Raw genomic sequence first — 27,140 nt, 5'->3', positions numbered from 1 at the left:
AAAAATAAAAAAGAAGAAGAAGAAGAAAGAAAGAGGAGGGGCCAGAAAGACATAGTCCAGGGGGAAACCAGCAGGGTCTAGAAGCTATGTGTTAATTCAACACTGGAGGAGAGGGTCAGCAAGTAAGGGCGTGGAGATACTGTGAAAGAAGTGAAACATTGCCTCTGGGGTAAGAGAACAGGAGAAACAGCCATAAAAATTTAAAGGGCACTAGAAATTTACTCAGATGCCAAAGGGAATCTGTGGAAGAATTTATTGGATTCTCTGCATGAGAAATTTAAAGTTCAAATACAGCATCTTTGGACTTACTGACTGATACGCTAAATAAATAGATTTTTTGTGTTTCCTCTATAGACAAACAGATGCATCATATATGCAAGAAAAAATACAAACCCATATACTCCCACATACAAAAAAGAATATATTTGTGATGAATCAGAAGCAGAATACTTCTAATTTGAATTTATTATATAAAGTATAATTTCTACAGAAGCATTTGTGGTAGATGATTCATTAATACTACTTAAGAAACAAAATATTTTATGTAGTAGAATAGTTATGTATTTATAAACCTCTTAGTTCATTTGTAGCATAAACTACCATAGAACATAATGCTTGTTAAAGCAAAAATTGTACCAGACTAACTTAAACAGGCAAGGAAGACTATTCAAGACCATTGCAATACAGGAAAATGGTCAGAGCTCAGTTTCAGCTCAATTCTACTGAAATAAAGAGAGTAATTTTTAAGAGCTGAGTCAGGGGGATTCATAGGCTACTCGTGTTTTCTAATAAGGCTTACTCAAAGGAAAAGTAAATTTGCACACATCTCTAGGATAGGAAGTAGTTTACAAGTTGGAGCAAAGTGTCCCAGAGAAGTTAGTTCTCATAAAGACTTGGAAATAGAAGCACCATCTTCCTTGATCAGACATTTCAAAGGGGTGGTTCCCAGGCCCTTCAGAAAGCCATTCCTGGATTGTAAAACTAGCAAGAAGCTTGTGAAAAGATTATATCTCAAAGGGCAGAGAAAATTTTATAATTACAAATTTCCTAAAGTAAATGATCTAAGAAAACGGAGGTTGGGGTCTAGAGTCAGGAAGAAGTCCATCTAAAGTTTAGTTAAGCTGAGGGGGATGTTAATGCCATTGTTGTCTTGCTACAAAAGCATTGTATTTCATTTTTAAATGATGGTTTTATATGAATATCTCTTACCTTTTACTTTTAGTTCCATATTAAGTCTTTTATTACTTCCTAATAGTTGAATATATCAAGGATTTTTTAAATTAAAAGTGAAAATATAATCTCATCTCAGAGTACAGGTCTATAGTGTCTGGATCTATTCATATCTTCCAAGAAACTACTAAATCTACTATCCTGGATAGATTTTAATGGAACAATCACTTTCCATTCAAGTTGCTCTGAGGAAAAAAAAATTTTAAGTCAATCAATAAACACTGGTTCCTAAATATTTGGAAGAACTGGAAGAAACTTAATTTGTGGTATCTATTTCTCAAGTCCCACCACTGTACTTTGAAAAATAATTTAATTTTGAGTACATTTTGTAAGATAAGCTGACAGTAAAGCTTTTAAGTAAACATAAAGTAAAAAAAAAGCAGAAAAAAGATTTTTCTTTCCTTTCCATTTAGTTTCTGTTTAGGCATAATATAATTTAATATTAAAAGAAAAAAGTACCTCATAGGAAAATTTTCAAACTTTTTCAAACACAAGTTTGCATTAAAAGGCAGCTGAAAGTTACAATTATAAAATTATTGTCAATTATAAAGTACATTATGCTATGTTAGCCAAATTCAAATTCCTCAGTAGAATTTGTTCATCTTCTACTGAAATTTAAGAAGGGAAGGTAGAAGTTCAAGAACACTTAGGACATCAGAGAAGAGTGTGGTAATGAGGCCAAGAGCTTCTCAATCTACACAGAGCTCTCTGGTATTCACCATTTCAATGCACCTTTGCTAAGAAAACACTTGTCCCTCAGATCCTTTTAAGAATCACCATATATGATGAGAGATGTTACTAAAGCTGTGTTGTGGATATAAATTTTGCAGAGATGGTGTAAAAAGATGGAGAAGCACTATTCAAAAACAGTGTTTGGTACATAATAGGCCTTCAGAAGTCACTTGCTGAATGAGTGAATAGCCTCAATTGACAAATACTGAAGAAAGTAAATATAAGTAAAAATTGACAGTCTCATCTTATTCAATTCAATAAATATTTAGTGGGGGGAGGGTATAGCTCAGAGGTAGAGCATGTGCTTAGCATGCTCAAGGTCCTAGGTTCGATCCCTAGTACCACTGTTTAAATAAATAAATAAACAAACAAATAAATAAATAAAAATAATTTTGAACATCTACAAAGTTCCTGTCATTCATATACAGAATACAAAATCTTTCAAATTTTCAAAAAGGTTAACTTGAGGAGATCAAGTCAGCCTTCAGACTATTCTTTAAGAAAGTGAGTCCACCATGTACAATGGGATGAACTGAAAGCAATCCATTTTTCTTGGGAGATAAAGTTGGGAGTCAGATCCTATTTGAAGCTGCTGATACCACCTCTTCTGAATGGCTCAAAGTTCTTCTCAGTGTATATGGTAGCCTATTTTAAAAAACTGGCTTAGAAATTCAGTAAAATATCCCACAGTGAAATAATGTTGAGTTATTATCTTCAAGGAATAGGATCAAAGTCACGTTAATGGAAGGATGTGCCTTCTTCACGAGGGACCAGACTATGCTGATTACTATTGTAAATGTTCTTACTTTTAAGTAATTCCTGCAGAAATTTGCCAGGGCTGCTGCTAGACTGTTCAGTCTGTATCTTACTCTTGACAGAATAAGAATTCACAAGAAAAAGGAGAAAAAGCCTGTGACTGAATCCTTTGACAGTGGAGATCACAAGATACACAGGGCATACGTCTGATGCAACGAGGTACTGGCAAAACCAAAAATTAGAGGCCAGAGAGGGTCTTAGAGAACATGTGCCTGCGTGCGTGCGTGTTGCGTGTGTGGGTGTGTGTGCGCCTGCATGTGTGTGTGTGCACGTGTGCATGCATGTGTGTGCCTGCCTGTTGGGGGGTGGGCAAAGTTCAGGGGCACAGAGCTTTGAGAAGCACTGGTGAAGATGTGGAAGGGAGACAATGCATGCAGCAGGCATGACTCTACAACCTCTACTCCTCTTCTGGACAAGAGAATAAATTAGTTGATGGGACAAATCCTTGCCTCCTGTTTTTTGACAAACTGCTATATATGCCTATCAGGGTCCAGCTAAGTTTGGTTTGAAGGAAATAGATGGTAGCTACTTCTGACCATTTTGAGTAAGCACCCTTTCTCCAACGGACATCCCAGAAAACCCTGATGCTAAATAAATGTAAACAGGAACATCCATATTTACTACAGATGTCTCCTACACAGCCAGGAACACAGGAAACCCTGTGCCACAACAGAAAAAGAAAGATAAAGGAGGAGGAGGTAGTCAGGAGTCTATAATGAAATCCTGGCAACTCTTCAGCCTTTCCTTTATTTTCCTCTCTTTCTCCATTTTTCCTACATCCCAGATTTTTTTCCCTTTCCTCTCAAACAGTAATACAATCCCTACTAACTGTTGATATGATTTAGACAAAGGATACAAAAACATATGATCTGCAGTGCTGGCCATCCTGATTTATATTCCCAAAAGAACTTGTTAACACAAAAGGATTGAGTTGCAAACTGGAGGAAAATTTGAGTAAGAAATGTATCTCTTCTGTCCCCTACCTCTTTTCCCTGTCCCAACAGCCCACCTCTGAACTCACCCAACTGGCCCAGCAGGGGATTAAGATTCAACTCCTAGCTACAGGCCACTCACCAACACTTCCTCATGAGCTGGAGTCTCAGCACAAGGAATATGGAATTTCTACATGGAAACTATACAGACGAGGAAAATTTCTGGCTGAGTTATTCAGAATTGTGTAATATAAAAGAAAATACAAAATCATTTTTAAATGCATGCCTAAGTGTGCATTTGAAATAAGAAATAAAGATAAAATATCAGAAAATAAATGAATACGTCCTTCCATCAGTTCAAAAGGGCACAAACCCAGGTAGGAACTGAATGATTAGGAAGTTTTTCCCTGTAACATATCAACAGTAACAGTGTCAGTGAAATACTTGGGAAACTAAAACATTATTACCAACCATATTATTAGTTCATATTTTAATCTCATCAAAACTAGCCTTATTCTTTATTTTCACTTTGATCCTATGACCAGCTCTTTTTTGCTCAACTACATCTCTCATTCTGTATCAACTCCTCTTAGTCATCTCTCTCTCAGCTGGGGGATACCCGAAGTGACCTTTAAGAAGCTGCATGCTTGAAGCAATTGTGAAATCAAACATCATTTTAAGAAAATCAGTAAAAACTAGATTTATCTGATCTTCTATCAATCGCTCTATGTTTTCTGTATGCTTTTTGTCTAGAATTCTATTTACTACTTTATCATAAAAGTCATTAAACATTTAAAAGTAAAGAGATACACAGAACTTTTATGATTGACTTTGTTTTTTGTAACTCAAAGGCAGCTTTTCTTTCAGAATTTTGGAAATATGTTGAACAATACAAAAATGGAAGAATTTTATTTTAAAAATGTCTTAAGAAGTGGCAGAGAATTCATAAATAGCAAATGTATAAAGAAGTGAGATTGATTAGAATAGAGCATAGATAGCTCTGAAATAATCATGCACAACTTTCTTCAGGCATCATATTTAAGAGTGACCTTTTGTAAACTGACAATACACACTAAGAGTTTATGATGTCCCTTGAACTTTACATGTATTAAATAGTTTAATCCTTACAACCATCCTAAATGGTCAATATTAATCCTCTCATTGTTTTGCATATAAGGGAACAAACACCCAGAAAGATTAATTTAGATTCCCCAAATTCCCACAGCCAGCAAGTAGAGAGGTGGGGTTTCTAACTGAGGCAGTGGCTACAGAATCCATGCTCTTAAGAACTACAATATTCTGCCTCTTATATCTCATTGATAATAGACTATATGGTAGGCGACACATTCCTGCAGGGGAAAAAGTTAAGTGACTTTGCTATATAATGCATTACAATATAGGGGATGGTAGCATAGTAATGGAAGTAAAGAATGTTAAGGAAAGTTGAATCAAAATGATAAATAGATTAGATACAGATATTTCTCTGACAATGTTTTGTATCAGATCCAAAGTATAACTCAAAAGAGGATGATGTAGTCAAGCCTGTATGTTTGCAATGAGCTCAGACTATGCAGGACTATTTAGAAAGGCATGTTACAGAGATTGATGAAACTCTACTAGACTTTGAGTTCATTTCTGGACCATGGAATCTAAGTCTATAACAGAGAGCTGAGCTAGGTAATCTATAAGTTTTTCTTTTTTCAAACCTAACATTCTACGCTCTCATAATAAAGGGGGGAAAAAAGAAAAAAATCATAATAAAGCCATTTAAATAAATTTCTCCTCTTAAAATTGCATGATTTGATAATTTTCTTTCTAAGCAATTAGTTAATGATAATGGAAATGTATAAAATATTTGACTTTTAAATTTAGAAGCAAAGGTGCATGATTCTAATAAAGTTTTAGGAAGAATATAATCAATAAGCAGATATTTACTGAATATATATTATATGTGAAACATTATATCTGATGCTGGGAAATATATAAAATAATTCTAAATTAAAATCCCTATGTTTTCACTATTTTGAATTTCTAACGGAAATGTTTAAGACCAACATGAAATGAAATCATAGCAAACAACTATTTGCAAGTAACAGAAAAGTCAATTCAAAGTAGCTTAAACAATGTAGAAATTTATTATGAACAGTAGAGAAAGTCATGAGTTATGGCAGCTCCAGGACTGGTTAATTCAGCTGCTCAGCAGTGTTAATAGAAGCCTGTGTTCCTTCTGTCAGATCTACTATTCCCATGTGTAGGTCTGTACATACTGAGTACATTTAGCAAAAATTGAAAATAGTCTGTAAGTTAGACAGCCATGATGTCTCGAAGTCTATTTCCTGATTTTGATGGCTGCAGTGTGCTTATGTAGAAAAATGTCTTAGGTTTTATAAATAAATATTAAAGTTGTGAGGCATCAAGTTAACAAGTCAGTCTCAAATAGATTAGGAACAAATTTTCTTCATATACTCTTCTTGAAGATTTCCTGTACAAATGAGATTAGTTCAAGATATAAAAATATTGAATACAAAAAAATATGAATAGAAGTATGAGCTTTCTCAATAAAAGAACAATATGACATAAAGCTTAGAATCATAAGATATATCTGTTACATTTATTTATTTACATAATGTTACTTGAGTACCTAATGGTTACAAGCACTGTGCCTACAACTGAGGACCCAAATGTAAAAAAAGAGACAGAGCCCTTGCCCTCTGGAGCTTAGTCTAGTGAACTGTTGTTAGGAGAACAAGAAAGCATGATATGTTCATGTGATGAAGGAAGTGCAGGATGCTATGAGTACACAGAGGTAGGACCCTAGATAGCCATTTGACAAGGTAGGTATTCTCTAAGAATTGATATCTAAGCTAAAATCTAATGTTTCAGTAAGAGTTACTCAGCAAGGTGTCTGGGAGTGAGGGTGTGCTCAAGATAAGTGATCTACACAGAGATAAGAGTCTGAACTAACGCGTGGAAATACAAGACAAGGCAAGTGTGTCTGACAAACTGAGAATGCTTGATTACCACACTCAGAGCCATTAATTTCCCTCATACCACAAAATCATGGTGGAAATTATTTTGTAGGAGGAGAGACTAGAGATCTGCCTTCTGAGAAGCTTCCCAATGTTTAGAGAAAGTTGGAAGCAAATGGACTTTGTTTCCTCTCTACTCTCAGAGGATGTCTGTTTTCTGATAAAGGATTTCGTTGTAATAAGAAATTTTAGACAGGAGTCAGAAAACTTTTCTTGCCTATGCCAATGTTGATCTACGTGTAACCTTACAGAAGTCACTTTTGACTCTAAAATTCAGTGTTCCCATTTTTAAAGCACGAATGATACTTTGTACCTCTCACTTAGATACTCTAAGGTTTTATAAAATATTCACAATACTGTACAAACACAGATTACTAAGAAATATGAGCTATATATAAATTACCCTTAATAAGGTTTTTTTTTAACCAAAATCTACATTTCCTTATGTACTTAATTTTAAATTAAGCATGACTTCTACAAATTTAAAGGGCATGTTTAATATTTCCTTCACAAAAAAATACTGGAAGAAATGCAAAAGCATCCCACAGATTCTGTATTCAGTTTGGAAGCATATTCTACAAAAGAAAATATATTCTACACTCCCAAAGAGAATGCCAAAAGAACGAGGAAAGCAGTCATGCTGATCCTACCTTTTATATCAACAACAAGAGGAATAAAACTTCACGCTTTCAACCAGTTTTGAATACAGGAAAGCAGCTGGGGCCTCGAATCTTCTTTCATCACCTCAGGGTGTGACGTGATTATTCAGGAAAAATCAAATTGACTTTATAACTTCGGAGAGATACATCTACAAAGAAAAGAAGTGAAATGAAAAACTGTAAATTACAGTTCTCTACTTGAGCAGGCCAAATAATTCACCCTGGTCTCAGGAATAGCTCCTGTGCTTCAGGGACGGAACACAGTTTCTGTGTGGAAAAGGGTAACGTTAAGTGACAGCAGCTAGTGAGGGTTTCATTCGCCTTTATACTTAACTGTTTTTTTTTTTTCATTCATAGGTATACTAAGAAATAACTTAAAGTGTTTTATATATATATATATATATATATATATATATATATATATATCTCAAGATTGACTTCTCTATGTGTGTGCATATGTGTGTGTGTGTTTGTGCACGCACCCTGGGATATATGAGATATCTAGATAGCTATCTATGGATTGATAGAGAGATAGAGACATAGATAGAAAGAGAGAATCCTCAGAGGATAAAAAGTGTATTTCCATCTGATACAATCTCAAAAAAATTATTAAAGTAATCATTAATTTATTTAAATCCTTTTTTTCTTAAATCTGTAATTCAAACCACATATGTGAAAATAATGTGATCTGACCAAAACTGTGGTTCTTAGGGAGGCCTGCATGCAAAGAATGTCCACTGGAAGACAAGTGCCCTTATTTTCAGATTCTAAGCTTCGCATATTTGGAGCATGCCAATAATGGTCCACAGACCCTAATAGAGGAAAGGAAACTCTTTCTCTGGAGAGTAGATAAGAGCTCAATTGAAAAAACCCTTCCCTACAACACTTGTTCACTCAAGTTTGAGGGCCTGGCTTTCACAGCTATTTGCATCGAGGAATAAGATTACAAAAAGGATACTACCTTTTTCTACGTGTACTGTCACCTCTTCAAATGTTGAGTGAGTTGCCTAAGAAAATTCTAAGGTATAGCCTCAAATAATTTAATACTGCCCTCTAGAGGCATTATAATAGCATTAAATTTGCTCCTTCTGGTATGGTTTTATTAAACTTTATTTCCCTAAATTTAAAAGCACAACTTTTTAAAAACCCACGAAAGATAATTAACATAAAGGTTTGCTAAAAGTTGGATCCATTTCAAATTTCATTTATCAAATTATGTTTTAAAAATTTAGCAAAGCTCAATAGCTGAATACAGTCTCTAAAATTAATCTTATAAAAATTGCAAACCATTAGCAAGGTGGCAATGTATACACTGGAGTCCCTTAGTTGCTATGTATGGCTTTTCTGTGAAATCCTGAAGCATCTGGAGGGGAGTGGTTGGTATAAACCAATGCCCTTCTCAGAACAATACCTTAATTAAAATCAGGAAACTCAGAAAATAAGAACTATTTTTTTCCTCTAAGAACAAAGTGAAGAAAGCATCAATCCAAGAGCATTTTCTTCAAGATGTGAATAATACGCAATTTGCTAAAATATGAGTCTGTGACAAAGAAAAATAAACTGCTTCTACAAGTGAACTCTTGAAGACTTTTAGGAATAAATAGATTAAACAAACCAAATTTGGATTTACTATAACAACAGTTATGAAATACATTCAAGGAGAAGATACTCAGGTTTTTGGGATTTCCATGAGAAAAAATCCAGGTACCATGAATTTTAGATACAAGGAGGAAACTAATAGAAGTTTGAAAACTAAGAAACTTTGAAGAGCTTTGTCATAAAACATCTGTGATTGGAGAACTGAAAACTAAGCATAGGATTCCTATTTTAAAAGAAAAGTTCCTTGTCCTCCACATAGGCCTGAAAGAAGAAATTTTACATTATAATTTTTTGTGTTAGGAAACGTGTATGAAGCCTGCTGTCTTTCTTGCTGGCACAGAGAAAGCTCTTTGGAAATAAAGTGAAGTCTGTTCCCTCCATAAGGACGACTTCCTGAAGTGTTTATATTGAATATGTTGGTTGTTATCAATACAAAGTAATAAATTACTAGATATACTGCGTTCTCTACCAATTTTAAAGAAAAGAAAGTGCTGTAGAAAACAGTTACTCCACAATTATCTGTAAAATAAATTACTTCCACTCATTTTTTCCATCCCATTGTTTGCAATCAATCATCCACTCCCATAACACAGAAACCTGTCATTTTTGTATATCAGCAAATGTCATGCACAAGTTGAAGTATAATTATAAAAACAAATATTCAGAATTTATTCTGTCAAATTTAAGCAACTGGTGCTAAATACAGGTGTGTGTTGAGGAAAATTTATCTACATTTACAAATATGTTCTTAATCCTAAATTGCTACTCTAATGAAATCTACATAACTTATAATTTAAATTACACACACATGTACACTTAATTTAAATGACTTTCAAAAAAGCAAATAAATAGCTTGTTTCCTTGAAAGGATCAAATTACTAGAATGAATTTATGGCAATTTGGGGAAAAAAATTTGCATGAAAAAACATTTTAGATTTTGGCTAAAATATTTAATTTACAGGACAATGTCCAGGTAATAAAAATATAAATTTAAAAAGTTTAAAGTTTATGCATTCATGTTTTCCCTCCCCTCTTTCTAGACTGCCTTAACTAACCATTCGACCAGTATGGAAAGGTCTAAGAATGTTGCAGTAAATGTAAAATTAAAATTAGTAGAGGAAGTTAGGCTTAAAAATGCCTATATCATTTATTTATAAAATGAGTACCAAAAGATGGTTTACAAATTCATTTTGTTGTATTTATATATGGGTAGGTTAATATTAAGATATAGTTTAGTAACATTTTTTAAAACTGGAGAACTTATGCTAATTCTCTAAGAGTATAGTGAAATGATGCATACCACAACTAGGTGATTATATGGACAAAATGGACTGGGGTCGGTGGACAGACATTTACATGTTGCTACATATAAACAATTTTGAGGGTGTATAACACAGAGAGGAGAGAGGGAAAATGCAGACCAAAAGATCTGTGTGTTCATCCCTCATACATTCTGAAGATCTTTAAAAGGAATAATGAATAAAATATCCACATCAAGATATTCTATACTTTTCCAAAATTATTCTTCAAACTAAATAAGATTTATGAGGTAAAACTACCTAAAGTAATCATTTTATATAAATGAAACAATAAATTTTAATCAGTCAGCCAGGATAAAATGATTTATTTGAAAGTCAAAATCTATTTCCACCTATAGGAACAAAAGAAAATAAAGACAATAAGATTATCAAGAACTGTGTGTGTTGAAAGGCGGGATGATTGTGGTTGGTGTATTTCCTTGAAATCCTCATTGGTCCAGCTACTAAAAAAAAATGTGATCACATTTCAAAATTAGATAGTATTAAAAGTAAGCATTAAAATAAGTTGGTAGTTCTGGAGTGATACTTCAGATACTACAAATACATTTTTTCCCCTGCTATAAGTAGTGCACAAACAATATTTTTTGTTAAAAATACAGAATTAGAAGTTGTTTTTGGCATCAATTGTTTTGTCCTTTTATATAAAAATTTGTGCACTAAAATCTTTCAATTTATCACTCTATGTTCCGAATATTAATAAGCAAAATAGCATTCATTCACTCAAATAAATGATTTATATAATATTTTAAAAGAGCAACTGATTGGTATATTTTCTATGTTGTTAAGTTTTGGAAATATTTGAACATTTGCTCTAATACTGACCATTATGGAAACCTTCTTCAGTTGGTGTCAGCTATAAACACCTGACTCCTCCAAACTAATATCCTCCCTATGTTTTCTTTACTTATGAACAAGTACAAGTTTTTATCTAAGATTTTCCCTGTTTCCCTCTGTCTCTTCCCCTCTTCTCTTGCTTTCACAGCTCTGGGACTCAGTGTATGACTATGACCCCCTTATAAGGTACTGGACATCCAAGCTCAAATTCTGGGTCTGCCACTTGCCAAGGGAGAAGTTGGCAAGTGTCCTGAAGTCTCTCAGCCTCAGAGTTACTCTGCAGATCAAATCAATACATGGATGCTAAATGAAATTTTCTCTCATTTCATTACAAATATAATTGTATCATGCCTAAAACATAATTTGCTTTTCTGAAATAAATACTGTAATAAATGCTATTTGGCTTTTTATAATCTTAAATTTATAGCTCTGGAAAACTTCTTTCTAAGGTCACTGATTTCCTCCTAAGGTTCAAAGCTATATGGTTCAATAGCATTTGACTCATCCTTTCTTAAAATTCTCTCTTCTTTTGACATCTGTGATAGCACTCTGTTCTGGCTGTTTATTTTCAGCTCCAAAAGATTCTTGTCAGTCTCCTTGTCCTCTTATCCCAGGTGCCTATTCTTGCTTTATGTCTCTGTGCTGTTGCTGTTGTTATTTTCCTGAATGAGTTTTCTTCAACCACTGAAGCCCCCTCCCCTAGAGTGAAATATCTAGCCCAGATTTCTTGCTTGATTTTCAACCTCATAAAAATATCCACTGATCCTCTCCATTTGGATGGGCCCCGAGACACTGCATATTAAGAACCCTTCAATAATAGAGATATATGGTGTTTTCTTCAGAAAGAAAAGAAAAGAAATTCCCTTGTACAAAAAATTTCAGATACATGCCAGATGTCTTAGACTTCAAACAGGACTAGGTGGATTTTCAATATGATTTGACTGAAATCCTTCATAAAATTAAACCAGAATTCATCACATAATTTTGGATGGTTTGACATTATTTTCTGCCACTCATGTATCTATGGTAAATGCAAAGTGCTACTAAGAATACTTCAGGAAATGGCTACTGAGCGAAATGTCACTAAAAATATCTTCGTCTTTTCTCTAAACTTCCTAGGTAATTTGCAGATCACTCTATTCAAAAGCTTATAATGCACATTATTATTTTCTTTCCACCTCATTGCACCACATTTTAACTTAACAGAAATCTTCTTGCCTTCTATAATTTGTCAGTCTTTTTGCACTCTGTCTCCTAAACAAAAGAATCTTTTTAAAAGTTCAAGTCAACCGTCCCATGCTAATAGCTTAAGAAGACAGGAAGTGATAGGTGAAACATAGCTATCAAATTCTAGAGAGATTTTAATAAAATACTTAGGAATAAATATGACCAACGAGGTGAAAGACATACGCGGAGAACTACAAAACATTGACTAAGTAAATTAAAGATGATTTAAAGAAATGGAAAGATCTCCCATGCTCTTGGATTGGAAGAATTAATATTATTAAAATGGCCATACTTCCCAAAGTAATCTACCGATTTAATGCAATCCTTATTAAATTATCCAGGACATTTTCCACAAAACTAGAACAAACAATCCTAAAATTTACATGGACTCGCAAAAGACCCAGAATTGCTAAAGCAATACTGAAGAAAAAGAATGAAGCTGGGGGAATAACCCTCCTAGACCTCAAACATTACTACTGGGCTACAATAATCAAAATAGCATGGTATTGGTACAAAAAACAGACATAAGGATAAATAGAACAGAACAGGAAGCCCAGAAATAAACCCACAAACTTTTGGTCAATTAATCTTTGACAAAGGAAGTAAGAACATACAGTGGAGTAAAGATAGTCTCTTCAGCAAATGGTGTTGGGAAAACTGGACAGTTGTATATAAATCAATGAAGTTAGAATACTCCCCCACACCATACAACACAAAAATAAACTCAAAATAGCTTAAGGATTTAAACATAAGACAAGACACAATAAACCTTTTAGAAGAAAACATAGGCAAAACATTCTCTGACATAAATCTTAGCAATGTTCTCCTAGGGCAGTCTACCCAGACAACAGAAATAAAAGCAAAAATTAACAAATGGGACAGAATTAAACTTATAAGCTTTTGCACAGCAAAAGAAACTATAAGCAAAACAAAAAGAAAACCCACAGAATGGGAGAAAATATTTGCACAAGATGAGACTGACAAGGACTTAATTTCCAGAATATATAAATAGCTCATATAACTTTATAAGAAAAAACAAAAAAAACCAATTCAAAAATGGGCAGAAGACCTAAACAAGTAATTTTCCAATGAAGACATACAAATGGCCAATAGGCACATGCTAATTATCAGAGAAATGCAAATCAAAACTACAGTGAGGTGTCACCTCACACCAGTCAGAATGGCCATCATTAAAAAGTCTACAAATGATAAATGCTGGAGAGGCTGTGGAGAAAAGGGAACCCTCCAACACTGCTGGTGGGAATGCAGTTTGGTGCAGCCATTATGGAAAACAGTATGGAGATTCCTCAAAAGACCAAAAATAGACTTACCATATGATCCAGCAGTCCCACTCCTGGGCATATATCCAGAGGGAATTCTAATTTGAAAAGATACTTGCACCCCAATATTCACAGCAGCACTATATACAATAGCTAAGACATAGAAACCACCTAAATGCCCATCGATAGATGACTGGATAAAGAAGATGTGGTATATTTATACAATGGAATACTATACCACAATAAAAAATAAAATAATGCCATTTGCAACAACATGGATGGAACTAGAGATCATCATTCTAAGTGAAGTAAGCTAGAAAGAGAAAGAAAAATACCGCATGATATCACTCATATGTGGAACATAAAAAAAGAAAAAAAATGAATACACTAATGAGCTCATCTACAAAACAGAAACATACTCACAGACATAGTAAACAATCTTATAGTTACTGAGGGAATGGAAAAGGGGTAAATTTGGGAGTTTGAGATTTACAAATGTTAGCCACTATATATATATATACCTATCTCTCTCTCTCTCTCTCCATATATATATATATATATTTTTTTTAAGTTTCTTCTGTATAGCACAGGGAACTATATTCAACATCTTGTAATAATCTTAATGATAAAGAAAATAAAAACAAATATATGTATGTATATGCATGACTGAGACATTGCATGCATGACTTACATCAGAAATTGACACATTGTAACCGACTATACTTCAGTTAAAAAAAGTAAATGGGGAAAGAATAGTGTTTTAATAAACAGTGCTGGGACAAATGTATATCTATATGCAAAAAATAAAGTTGGATTCCTACCTCATACCAGACACAAAAATGAACTCCAGCTGGATCACAGACCTAAATAGAAGATTCTGTAAGGCATTTATCCAACTAACAAAATACTGTTAGAAACATGTAATATATTTAATCATATTAATAAAGGTTTATAGCTCTGTTGGATACATTTGAGTAATTTTAGTAATAATGCACTTACAAAGCATTTTAAAATTTTAAAAATAAGTTAGCTGTAAGAAAACGTTTACTGGAAAGGAAATATAGTAATGATATACTTTATGATTTAACTTCTTTTAGAACTATTCATATGAATTACTATGATTTTTAAACTAAATTCAAAAACTAATAATAAATTCAGAATTTAAGGTGAAAAGGTTTTTTGGGACTGTCTTCAACTATTTAGAAAAATTATGAAAATATGGATTTTATTTTCTTAAATAGAATATAGGCATTCATTTATTTTTAAATGAATATGAAGCACAAATGATATTTTGTTTTTCATTTGTCAATTTTTTTGACAAAATTATATGATAACCTAAAATTCTGCATTTCATGCTTCACTTTCTCAGCACACAAAAAGAGTCATTTTGGCAAAATATATTTAATGGCTTCAACATTTTCCCAAGAACCTTATTTAACCCTTTTAATTGATTCATGGATGGACCTGAAGACTGTCATTCAAAGTGAAGTGGGCCAGAAAGAGAAAGAAAAATGCCATATGATATCATTTATATGAAGAGTCTAATAAATAATAACAATAATAATGACACAAATGAACTAATTATTATTTTGATTTCTTGAATATGTGTAAGCACGTTTGACTATCCTTTATGATTGGATTACCACATTCTCTTGATTCTTATTTTGTAGTTGGCTTTATTCCTTTGATAACTATGTAAGTTTAAAAAGTTAAAGATCGAATTTGTTCTTAGAAACAATAATCAGTACATACATGAAAACTAAAAAAATGTGCAGTATACTGTTTACATGTATTTATATGCAATATAATGTGTATGTGCAGTCAAACTATAATAATTCTACATAATAAAACTGGAAAAAATGTATTTTCTTTTTTTTTGACTGGTGCTTATTTTACATGTAATAACATTCCTTAATGTTAGGTGAAGAGCTTGATAACTTTTGACAAATGCATGCAGTACTCTAATCATCACTACATTATGACAGAGAAGTCCATGCCCTGATTTACTCACTGAACATCATGCTTGTTGACTTTCTGTTCCTTGTTAACTTTCTGACTCTGTCAACTTTTCACTTGTTAATCAGATCCCAATATCACTTCCATTGACTTCATGAAAATCTTCATTTTCATAACTTGCAACTTTTGTTTCTCCAACACCGTAGTATTAAGCTAAACAAGCAGGAGTCATGAAATGAAAACATGAAAGGAAGTTTATCATGTTATCAGTTTCCTTTTACATCAGGTTGATGTGTGTATCTTTCTTCACCAATTCCCATTCCCAGATGAAAACTCAGGAGGGGCCCCATGAGTTCACTGGTTACTCCTAGTACTAGTCTCAATTCAAAATTTTGACAGTCCAGATTCAAATAATAACTGAAAGGTTGAACTTGATACAAGTTAACCTTTCCAACTTCTTCACTTGTTAGAGGAAAAACCCTGAAGTCTCTTGGAGGCAGGGTGTAAGTTCCTTTCTCCCTCTTTCCTCATATGGTATTCCCATATGCCATTACTAACCTTTCCATTACTAACTAGAGCTTCTATCATTTCCAAAAAGAATAAAGCAAGTAAAGTTCAGAGAAATATGAAAAGAGGCAGGGGGGCCAGAGAAGGCAAAAGTTTCTCAAATAATTCCTCCTATTATAAGATGGCTTCAAGATCTTTCTAGGGATATGCTTAAATCTACCACATTTTCTGTGTTTTGGGGAAGGCTCTGGCTGGATTTCTTCATTCTTAACTCTCATGACACAATCACTGTTGCCCTTTGGCTCAGTGCTTAGTAAGTCCCCTCAGCTTCTTGCATCATCTTATGGCTAGGTTCCTTCATTCTGTGACAGAAGTTCTGACACTGCCCTCTTCTCTCTCACCTGGGCTGCTTTAGTCAGACTCCTGTCCTTTAGCACTCGGTTCACTGTGTTTTCCTAGAGCAAAGAAAACACTCCAAGCTGCTTTGTGATTCAGTTGAAAATACAAGATGGGGAGCTGGCACATCCCTATTTATACTTACATGCTCAGACAATGAGAATCCCAACCATGCTCTAGCCAAGAGCTCTGTAAATACAAGAGTTTCTATATTAAAAATCCAAGTAAAGAGGATGAATGTCAGAATTATGTATAATTTTTCATTAACTTTTAATTAGTTTATACTCATTTCATATAAAATGCTCTCAAAGCAAAGCACTTCATCTCTTTCTTTCATAGTACATTCTCCCTTTATGCCAAAGTTTCATATAATCAGCTCTATGGATCCTGTAAAGGCAAAGATGTAGTTTTACACGTGGAACCTTTGAAAACTTTCCTAGTTTACTTTCCTAACTCTAGATTCTTCCCTAATAATCCACTGAATGTGTTACTATTGGCCTAATCTTCCTAATCTTCCAACTCTGATCAGATCATTATGCAATAGAAATGCTTCAGTGACTCCCTGTTGACAATAAAATAAAACTGTAACCCCTTGGCCTGGTATCATGGCTCTCCAGGATATGACCATCACTCTCTTTATCAGCCTAATATTTTCCTATAGACCTTGCAAGTCTCACAAACCTTGTTTGTGTGCAAAAGTTGCAGAATCACTTTCAGTTCCAAGTAAGTGTCCAATACTTTCTCATATCTCTGGCTTTACTTATAGGATCCCCTAGGACTGGGATATGTGGGACACACACACCCGCACTCCACGCATTTCTCATCTTTGCATTTCTATATCTTATCCACTTCTCAAGATCCAACTCATAAGCTGACCAGTTGGCATTTCCTGATTCTTCCGAGGTATCCTAGTTCTTTCCTTCTTCTAAATTCCCACTTGACCTGTACCTACCTTATGATATTTATTTCCTACTTAGATGTTCTTTTTCAGCTTATTTTTGTAGCTTCTTTGTGAAAGAAACTAATTTTGTATGTCTTTATCTCACACAGAATTTAAGCCACTCCTTATACTTAAAGCCATACAATAAGATACATTGGAAAAAATAGTAATTTCTATGGACTTGCCCTATATTGCCCTGTAATTGTACTGAATTTGAATACCTTTCAAAGTAAGAGAGAACAAAATTTATAATCCTAAACAACGTTTCACTGGTTTAGTATCTGTAGGTATTATAATTCTTCCAAGTAACATACTTACTGCTACTGATGACAAGTAAGCAAAAAAGCACCTTAGGTAAGTTACTCTCAATCTCAGCTTCCATATCTGTAAAATGGGAAAATAATACACTATAAGGATTAAACAAAACAGCACATATAATGGCAGACAGATAGATGTGCTTACTCAATTAAACGATGTCAAAATTCTTAACAGAATATAAACTGTCAAGACCGCTATTGACGCAGCATTGTTCCTTAATTCTACTGCCGGTATACTCTTATTCCCTACTTCCTAAACCATTAAAATAAATATTTTTAAATAAAATTAATATGTGCTGATTTAAAAAGACTATTATAAAGACATGTGAAAATAAAGAAAATCTTTCATATCGTTACCACCTAGCGATAACTATTATTGACAATTTGGTATCAACCATTTCAGACTAATTTCTTTTCTATGTATTTATAAATGTATAAAATGTTTTATTAAATATACAATACTTAAAACTTGATTTTTTATTTAATAATTTATTATACCTCCTCTAAACACATACACATACATCTCTCTTTCTCTATCTGTCAGTCTATCAACCTATCTCCCTATCCACCTACCTCTGCCTCTGAGAAAACACAGAGAGGAATAATGTACAAGATATATATATACACATATCTACTTATAAATTCATGAAATTACCTAAAATTTTTGGTATAGATACACAAGAGTATAATTTCTATGTTAAAATTAAGATTTTATAGATCCTGATACCTATTGCTAAATTGCAACAGTATACAAAATAACCATTTTTTCACACTTAAAAATCTAAGCATTAATATAAAAATTTACTAATTTGCTAAGTGAAAACTAGAATTTTATTGTTTTAATAGGCACTTTTGTTTATTCATGATATTAAACTTTATCCATACATTTATATATATTTAGTTGTTTTATTGTATAATTCTGTCTCTAATGAGAAGTAAGCTAATTTTAACCTAAAGATACCTACATATTTACCTTTTAAAGATTATTTCTTTCTAAGTAACAGTATGCAGAAAATAAATTGAAAACAAACAGTCAGCAAGGTGCTTTTAGAAGCTGACAGGATAATATATTTTAAAAAGAAGAGAAAATAAAACCAAGAGAACCACCAAGCACACAGTGCCTTAAACTCCCACAACAGTATACTAAAACACATAGAAGCATAACACAAGGTTGAGTCATCACAAACATTTAAAGGTAGTTTAACATTAAAAAAAAATAAAATTGTGTATTAGTTCTTAGAAATATTTCATCTAAATTGTTAATACTAGGTACCCTAAAAGTTGATATTCAGTAGTCTAGAAATTTCACTTATGTGAATACTTTATTCCTATATGATAAAAGTTTAAGCATTAACTTTACCTTGTTATTCTATTGTTAAAAGATTCTATTTTTATAAGATTCTTTGTATACATATGGCTTTATGACATCTGAGTATAATTTGGGGTATATGTCAAAGTGACATTTGGACTTCTCAACTCCTGTGTTATTTCCATACTAGTGTAAACAAGAATATAGTATAAATTGGAGGTCCAAATTATCTCGTCTTAACTCTAAATTTTCACATAATATTTCCTTTTAGCTGAGTGAAGATGCACTAATTTTCTTTAAAAAATTATTTTTATCATCAAGATAAAAACACTGCTTAGAAGAATGCCTAGTGTATAGTAAAAACTCAAGACATTTGTTGAATAAATAGCAATAAACAAAGTGACATGCTTAATTTTATGAACAAGACCATGTTAAAGTCAAATGATTACTCTGTCAACTCAAAAATAATTCAGTCATTATTCAAATATTTGATAAAATACTGTTTATATTCCTTGCATATATAATAAATTAATTTCACCATGGATATGAAAAGCATGCAGTATCATCTAAAGAGAAAGCTCTTACTTACATAAGCTAATATTTACAACCCCTAGATTTTAGTCCTGTGGCTCCTCTAATAATTATGTGGTATTGAACAAACTACTTAACCTTCCTTAGTATTATTTTCTCCAGCTGGAAAGTGGTAATAATAGTAACTCCCAATGCAGCACAGATGGTTGTCGTAAAGATAAAGTGAGATAATAGATGTAGAAGTGCTTTCAAATACAAAACTTACATAAACGCAGGATAATATATAGATGTGTTCAGACAAAAGGAAAATCAGAACAAGTCCACAAACGCAGAATAGCTAAATCTGACTGCAGTGCTTTCAATTCTGAATAGAGTTAGATAAGGAAAGATAACCTAAATAAATTCCAAAAGAACTAGGTTTCCTTTATAGGAGCAGCAATTTGAAATAGATAACCTCTAAATGTCCATGTTGTATTCTGGATACCGGCCAAAGGCTCACAGTATTTCTAAACACGAATACGCAGAAGACTGCAAATTTGAAGTTTTCTGTAATCAAATTTTTTCTTACAAGGTAATTTTATTCCCTCATCTCCCAAATAAATGTACATGTAACTGACACAGGAAATCTCAGTTATAGTCACAGTTGGACCACACTAGTATTGTGATCTAAAATAATTATTTTTCTTAATCTCTCAAGGCTTCATTTTTTAACACTAGAAAAATGAAGAGTATGTATACACGATTTCCATAGAGACTTTCAGAACTAAAGATGTACATAAATATAAAGTATGGACATGTATGTGTGTGAAAACTTTGCAAATCCATACATTACAAACATTCAGAGATAAAAAAATCAGAAATTCCCTAAGCTATTGATTCAGTAATACTGTTTAGCACCTAAAAGTTGCCAAGCATTGAACTAGACCCTACTGATACCAAAATAAATAACCAAGGTTCAATGATTCTTAATAGGAGGGAATATTTCAATAAACAAAGAAGACAAAAGTATGTACATGTATGTATGAATTATGCATGGAAAAGACTCCAATTCCTGGCTCTTACCACTTAGCCACAGAATATGAAAACCAAGCACTTTTAAAAAGTTAAAATGTTTTTAGGTTGCTTTTTAATTTCCAGGAAAATAAAGATTTAAGAGATACTTTCAATATTCAGAGGGAAGGCTTATGTACATATGTTCTATTGCCAAAGGATTGTCTAGAATCGATGGCATTGTCTATCCAAAACCTCAAATTAATAGCATATAGCTTTCAATATATTCCCAAATTGCTGTCATATTTTAAAATAGGTATGTACCAATTGAGTTTGATTTCATTTAAACTTTGGAACTAGAGACACTCAAATCAAAATAAAAATAATTCCAATTAAAATTTAAGCCTCTTAAAAATAAAGTTAAATTTCATATACAAAATGGTTCTGGTTTAATAAAGCTAATTATTTCTTACCTTGCTGATTCCTTTATTACAATAATATTTACCAATTTTACTGGTTTCTGGAATCAACTCTTCATTTTTTAAAACACTGTTGCCTTTGTTTTATTCCATTTCTAAACAATTTAGCCCCTTAAACAGCTTACAATTTTTAAAAGTGTTACTTTCATCTTCTACCTAGAAAACTCTTTCTGCTTTTGTTTCTTCTATATAGTTATTGATAGTCTGACTGAGAAATAATGGCATTGTATAACTTTCAGATAATATGGTTAACATACTAAACTTAAATTGGAATTAATCTGTGTCCTGATTTTTTTTTCCATAGAAATAGTTAAGACTGTATCATGGAGACACTGGTGTTTTATACCCATTTTAATAAACTTTCAAATAAATGTAGATTGTTGATAGAAACATAGAGCTACATGGAATGTTTTCTAATTTTGGAAACATAATTATTTAATTTATTTTCTTCAAGGCTCTGGGTAACTTCAAAAAAAGTATCCAGTTCATCAACCTACACAGACATCTCCACTGGTGTTTCAAAAGCCACCTTAAAAGAGCATGGAGATTTCCAGATCTAACAGAATGACAGACAAGAATCTGGAGAATCAACCAGATAAAATTCACTGAAATAAATAATTAAAAAATAAGGAAAAATTAAAATGTAGCAAGGAATTCACCGTGGCTAAAAATTAGTGAAAAGAGAAAACCCAGGCAGCTTAACCTTTCCATGAAGTGTTTTGACAAAACCAGATTTCCTTGATTTTCCATTGATGATTGCATGGGGTCACATGTCATGGGGAACAGGATATAAAGCTAGAGCCTAGTAAGGCGAGGAACATAAGAAAAAATCCTCTTTATCAAAGTAAGACCTCAGTGGACACACCATCAGTGTACTGGTAAAGTAAAAATGAAGGTGCCACAAAGAAGTGAAGAACAAGAAAAGCCAACTGTCTCAAACTTGGCACTAAGTGAAGGGAACAAACAAACAAAATTTCTCCCCTAAGAATATGCTGTATTCATCTCTGCCCTCTAATGTGTAGTAACTGTTATCTGAAAAGCCTCATGTGGAAAATTTAATTTTAAGTTGCCCTGGTTATTATTTGAGGAACTCAACAGAAGCAAGCATGACTCTCTGAGGAAATCAACAGAAGCAAGCACGAATCTTTTTGGAAGAATATAATTTTAACTGAAGTAAGAATAAATTTCTAGACAAAAATCTCTAAGGTAAATAAGCAGCTTACATTTTTAAAAAATCACAAACACATAGGGAAAAAAGGCACCATGAACGATACCTAAAAGAATCAATTGATAGCAGATTAGTATCCTTTAAGACTTTAGATATTAAAATTACCAGCAATCATATATAAAATAATTATGATTAATATGAAGAAATAAATTAAAAAAACAAGTTTAAAAACACAAGCAAGGAATAAAAATCCATAAAGGGTATCCAATCATAATGAAAAAAAGCAAAATATAACTCTTGCAATGTATAATATAATTAAAATGTAAAACCAACTGGACATATTTAAGAGCATAACACTCACTGGTCAAGTGAGAATTATTGAATTGAAACATAGATCCAAAGAATTTACATAAAAGAAATATTCAAACAAACCAACGAATGGAAAGTTTAAAAGATAATTTAAAATGTTTTAATGTACCAGAACTTTGAATTTTAGGAGAAGAATATGATAAAGAGATGAGGCAATTATCAGAGATGATGGTAAAGAATTTTTCAGGCTTATGGGAAAGCACTAAACCTGAGACCAAGAAAGCCAAGTGAACTTCAAGCATTATAAATAAAAATATTCACAAATGTGTCATGGTAAAATTGCAGAACATCAAAGACAAAAAGAAGATATTAAATGTAACCAGAGATAAAAGAAAGATCCAATATAATGGAAAGCAACAGCAATAATGGAAGACAAAACATGGCATATTTTTAATCCTCCCTAATGTCTGTATTAAAGAATATATAGCCCTCTCTATTGTAAGTGGGAGAGCCAACTGGTACAAACACTTTAGAGATAATGTCTTGAAAAGTTAAATGTATACCTATCCTGTGATTCAGCAATTGCACCCCTAGATGTTTATTCAAGAGAAATAAAAATATGCATGCTCCAAAAGACTTGTACACAGATATGCATAACAGTTATACATGAAATCATGGTGCTTCTGGGAGGCTAAAGACAGTGGCAGTGCATAGCTTCCTAACACCCCTATTGACCCAAAAGAGAAACAAGCAAATTAAATTCTACATACAACGATGCCCTCAACATCAGTTAAAGACAGACAATACTGGAACATCAAAATAACTACAAGCAAAAAAAGAAGAATCACCACATCCCTGCATACCATCTTTTCTGCTCCTACTCAACCCCTGCCCTCTCGCCCCGTTGCAGGACTTTGAGGCAAGCAAAAGCAGAGCCAGAAAAACTTTAGGGAAGAAGAAAGAAAACTAGTGAAGGGATCCGAGGGGAATCCAAACAGTTGTCGGAAAGATTAAGTGCATTTTAAATCTAAAGATACTAAAAATGTGTTCAGGCAGAACACAGCAGCAACTATAAGGAAGGAACTTCAAAGTACAAGTGCTTTAAGAGGACAGGTTCAATCTAAATGGGGTACTTTTCAAAATGTATAGCTTCTGGGAAAGAAAATAGAACAAAGAAGAATGGAAAAAAATCACTCCTTGGCAATTGGCTGGTGAAGGGAAAATATATATATATTTTACACACATTTATATAAAGCCTAGAGTAATATATATATATTATATATAATATATATATATATAATATATATACATATACACACATTTATATAAAGCCTAGAGTAAAAGAATATTGCCTATTTCTCTCATAAAGTAAATGCAGCCAATTGAAGTATCATACAACTCTTTAGGAAGGAGGCCTGTCATTTAGGAAAGCTTCTCTAGGTCTGCCTTTGCTTACCTCAAAGTCCTAGATGTATGTGCGTATATGTGGGTAATCTAGACTATTGTCATAACAAAAGAGAACCATAAATGAGAGGACTTAAAACCTCTATTTCACCACACCAATACAAAAAAAGAAAAGAAAAGATAGATTAAGTACCTGGATTGTGCTCTACTAATAAATAAAGATGACATTAAGCTTGGAATCTTTTAAAACATAACACCATAAAAGTGAACAAGAGGAAGTTCAACAAGTTCATATGAAGCTATCATAAAATATCAGGAAACAAAATGTCACATAAACTAACTGAATAAAACCTTCCTGCAAAATAACCAGGAAGTAGAAAAAATGAAAAAAATCAACATTCCATATATGATTGACCATGCTTAATCCAGCCTTTGAGGATATGAAAAGACAGCTTGAATCAGAAATTCAAATACAATAAACAGGAACAGACATAAATCGGGAGAAATGACAAAAAGAAATTGAAATCAGGAAAAAAACGGAAAAATAACAAGTAAAATTATTTTAGAAATAAAGAATAAACTACAAGGTGCCCAAGGTAGAATAGATTTAAGTAGAAATTGAATAACGGGCAATGAAAACAGGCAGGAAAGCAGCCAAGAAAATAAAAATTGTATAATGAAAGAAGTAAAAAGGCATAGAAAGGAAGTAGCAGAAATAGAAGACCAGTAAAAAAGGAGTAATAGTCATATTACCTGAGCTCCTGAAGGAGTAAAACAAAATAATGAATAGAGCAAATACTTAAAACTACAATCCAAAATAATTTCCTTTCTGGTTTGCATCATTTCCTAAATGGCAGGCCTCCTTCCCCTACGGTTGTGTGACTCTTCATTGGCTGCCTTCATTTTTATGTTGAAAATAGTCAAAAATTACTATTCTCAATCAAACAAAATGATCTTAGTTCCTTGTGTACTTATAAAATTTTATGGTTTTTAAAGACATACAAACATTTTAAAGTATTGACTACAATTCTGTAAATTAGAGAATGTGCTATTCCCATCAAGCAGATGGAGAAACTTGGCATGAGAGAGAGACCTCGCTGAGGGTCCTCAGCTAGACAATCATGAATCCAATTCGAGCAGTCACATGTTGAATATTGCTCTCCAACATTCTATAAACCACACTCAAATGCAGTCACTGAATTGACCTGGTCAATATATGTCAAGTCAGTACCATGTGTCAGCAACTGAACCAAGTCACAGGCTGTCCAATCTCTCTTCAAACATCCTTTCTGTGTTATCATACACCTATATTGATGTTGCTCTTAGTGCCTTTCTTAGATCCTTTTAAAAAAATGAACACTCTAACCAGAAATTTTAGCATCTCATTTTCCAAGCCTTATATCAGATTTGCCTACTATGGCTTCTCTTTGCACAAAAATGTGTTGTTTTTTGCCTCTACCCTCCCTTATTACAACTGATATTGCCAAGTAGAGCAATAGCAACAACACAAGATTCTTTGATTTTTTTCTATCAAAAAAAAATTATTTGATTTACCAGAGTTAATAAAAATAGGTGTTTTTTTCCCCTCATGTAGCTGGATCACAATGATTTTACACACACACACACACACACACACACACCCCAAAACCTTTGTCTCCAATATATTTTTCTTCATTTCTACAGTCTCAAGAAGTTTTATCAAAAGTCACATTCTAATGACATAATAACCAGTCTCTATTTTAAGAGTACAATCTCTATTATCACCTACTTAAGAACAAATTAGCTACTATATAATAAATGGGAATTAAATTTAAGATGTAGGAGTTTCAAATGTCTTTTTCAAATACTGCTAACCAAATGTAAGTTCCTACTGAGACTTATACCACATGTAGAAGAAAAGTGTGGTTGATGTACAAAAAAATTGGTTTTGTATCTAAAAATATAGCTCAAATCAGTCTGAAACTCTCATCTTAAAGGATGGTTCTGAATTTCCAGCAGCATAATAGATATCTTCTGTTGAACACCCCACTGTTATCTTAAATTCAATTTAGTTTCTCTCAAAAATAACTTCATTTCCTGATTGACCTGTTTTCAGCTGATGAGTTCATTCTTTCATTTACTCAGGCTCAAGAGCTCAGAACAACCATCGTCTTGTTGATGTTTTCTTCCCCTGTATTAATCAGTCACCATGTCCATCTATTGTTTTTCAAGCTTCTCTCACTTGAACCCTTCGTTTTCATCATTACTACCATGCTAGTCTTCACTGTTTCACACTTGGACTCCTAATGCATTTCCCTGTTTTTAGTCTTTTTCCTCCAATAGATTCTATGTACTGCAACAAGATCAAGATCAATGTCACCAAGACACTACTTCCCCTTTGTCTACATGATGCAGGTCAATGCCTAAAATTGGAACTGAAGAATCTTATAGTCTAATTCCAACCTGCCTTTCTCACCTTCAACTCTTACATAAATTCTTCTCTGACTAGACCAGGATACTCAAACAAACTCACTACAAGATGTTTTGTTGTAAGCTCTTATGTAGATGGAATGTGTCAGCTAGAATAATTTGAATTGACTGACAGCAACTGAGACTCAATTCAAAATTACTTAAATAGTAAGGGGTTTATTATCTCACATAAAATTCTTCAAATGCTATTTTTTGGCATTTTGTTTTAATAGCTCAATGGCATCAATGACAGAAATTATTTCCAACTTTCTGCTAAACCATGCTTGGTATATTAAAAGAAAAAAACATGGATTAGAATTGTGTCAATCTTCAATCTCTAAACCAATCACTTGGTAAGAAGAATGAGGTCCTTTTTAGTAGTTTGGACAAACCAAGTTCCCCCCACTGTAGCTGGGGAGGTCCCAGCATCATCTGAAAGACAAAGACACTGCAAAGACAAATCAGGGTTCAGATAACGAGAGAGGCTAATACGAATTTGTTAATAAGAGTCTATCCTGCCCTCAGAAATTCCTGGATCAATTACACATTTAAGGATTAATATTTATAAAAGTTAAATTGATTTTAGCTACTATAGCAGTAGACTACCTAGAAGAGAAAGTATACTGGCTAGCTGCACAATAGGAAGGAGTTTAGCCAATTAAAACTTTTATAAGCTATTACCACTAATATAAAGAAATACACACACACACACACCTACCTAAACAAGAA

At 33.0% G+C, this 27,140-nt stretch overlaps 2 long non-coding RNA genes across 2 annotated transcripts in view; both read right to left on the bottom strand.

Moving 5' to 3' along the window:
* Window positions 1-16,706, bottom strand: part of LOC116662256 — a 36,104-nt gene extending 19,398 nt beyond the window's left edge. Inside the window, exons 1-4 of the long non-coding RNA XR_004318297.1 lie at window positions 16,662-16,706; window positions 15,669-15,826; window positions 14,479-14,520; window positions 7,390-7,547 (exon numbers count right to left, since the gene is read on the bottom strand). This is a non-coding gene — a long non-coding RNA (uncharacterized LOC116662256). The remainder of the gene's footprint in view (window positions 1-7,389; window positions 7,548-14,478; window positions 14,521-15,668; window positions 15,827-16,661) is intronic.
* Window positions 16,707-17,659: 953 nt separating this feature from the next.
* The window catches only part of LOC116662255, a 65,356-nt gene continuing 55,875 nt past the window's right edge, over window positions 17,660-27,140 (bottom strand). The window contains exon 5 of the long non-coding RNA XR_004318296.1: window positions 17,660-17,840. This is a non-coding gene — a long non-coding RNA (uncharacterized LOC116662255). The remainder of the gene's footprint in view (window positions 17,841-27,140) is intronic.

This window comes from Camelus ferus, chromosome 3, assembly GCF_009834535.1.
Source record: "Camelus ferus isolate YT-003-E chromosome 3, BCGSAC_Cfer_1.0, whole genome shotgun sequence".
Lineage (NCBI taxonomy): Eukaryota > Metazoa > Chordata > Mammalia > Artiodactyla > Camelidae > Camelus > Camelus ferus.
This window is presented reverse-complemented; position numbering and strand designations above follow the sequence as displayed.